The sequence below is a fragment of the Lynx rufus genome, unplaced genomic scaffold (assembly GCF_022079265.1).
Source record: "Lynx rufus isolate CCGP_SWC_20201006 ecotype Redwood Valley unplaced genomic scaffold, mLynRuf1.p SCAF_12, whole genome shotgun sequence".
Lineage (NCBI taxonomy): Eukaryota > Metazoa > Chordata > Mammalia > Carnivora > Felidae > Lynx > Lynx rufus.
In genome coordinates, this window is record NW_025814826.1 from 5,801,705 (window position 1) to 5,803,236 (window position 1,532).

Here is a 1,532-nt window from a genome sequence, read left to right on the forward strand (position 1 = left end):
GAGTTTCTCTGCGAGTGGTTGTATGTCCTGAATGAGTGTGCCAAATGAATGTCCCTGAAAGAGGATGCAATGAGTGCGATGTCATGCTTGTGCTCCTGGACTAAGTTGAGGGAAGTTAAGTCCTTGCTTGCAAAGACTGTGTTCAAAGGCCTTGTTGCAAAGACTTGTGTGGCAAAGACTGTGTTCAAGGGCTTGTTCAAAGCCCCATGGGCAGACAGGTGAGACGTATGGTATCTCTTCAGAGTTGAAAGAAAACTTCAGCTGACAGATTGTTGAAAGAACACTGAACAGAGCATATTAGCCAAATCCAATATGGCATTTTTAGAGAGATTACCAGTTGCTGATTCTATAGAGCCGGTAATTTCAATATTTTGCACGGAGGTTTCAATGGGATCCACGGCATTAAGGTTGCAGTAATCTATATGAGGAGCCATGTTGTTCTTTCTGTGTTTCAGAACAGGCTAAACTGGACTGAGTGAAGAAGCAATGAGGATAATTAGCTTTAAAAAAAAAGAGAAATAGGTGTTGAATGGTGGGTTTTAATCCTTGAAATCTCTGTTTTAATTGACATTGGGCCATAACATGTTGACTGGGGGGACATCTACGGGGTCCTATTTTATCCAGACAACTTGAAAATTCCAAAGACCAATTTAATTTTAACTTACTACTCCCTGGGTAACAGTAATGCCCCTTCTGAGATATTTCAGTGTAATGGATTCTGTGGTCATGCAGAATTTAGGCAAGACAGTAGTCTTGATGGTAAAGCTGGGGCACATCTATTTGTACTTTTATATTTTATAAGTCTTTTAAGACTACAGGGAAAACCTTGAGTAATATGTGGAATGTCCAGGTATGTCTGTAATTTGAGCCCAGACCATAAAGATTAAAACCATGAAGATTTGCCAGTGGATACATTTTGCAGATATTAAAGCTAATTCAAATCCACAGTTGTTGAGTGCTTGCTTCAGCGAGCACTGTATCATTAAAATTGGGATGATACAGAGGAGATTAGCACTACCCCTGCACACAGATGACACGCAAATTCATGAAGCCTTCCATATTAAAAAAAATAAAAAATAAAAGCAAAGCTGTTGAGACACAAAAGTCAATCAGTGGCCCTTTATGTTTTGTTATTTAATTACTTTAGTAAATTTTGGATTGGGTCAAATTGTGGACCTCTGTTTCACGTATTTCTGTTGTTTCCTTCTCTGTACCCAGGTTTCTATTTTTCTTGTATCCTTCCTTTTTTTTCTTTTTTAATTGTTGTTATTGGATATACTTCAGACAAATTCCTCTCTACCTTGCTCATATTACATGAGCTTCTTCCTCCAGAGAGCCTCAAATTAGCGTCTCCATGGGTTGTGGCCTCTCCCAAGGCAACGGCTGCTTATAGGATTGAAGCTGGGCTTTATCGGCTTTGAATTAACCTCTTCACTGTGCCACAGGGGTGACGAGTGCTTTTCTCTGTAATCCCAAGGATCAAGATCTTTGTTGTAACAGAAGCACAGACAGCAGCAGCAGAGGTATATTTA

General features: G+C 39.6%; 1 non-coding gene across 1 annotated transcript; it reads left to right on the forward strand.

Moving 5' to 3' along the window:
• The first annotated feature begins 957 nt into the window (after positions 1-957).
• Positions 958-1,065, forward strand: LOC124507978 (U6 spliceosomal RNA). Its single transcript, XR_006961189.1, has one exon. It is a non-coding gene; the product is annotated as a U6 spliceosomal RNA (small nuclear RNA).
• The last annotated feature ends 467 nt before the right edge of the window (positions 1,066-1,532 follow it).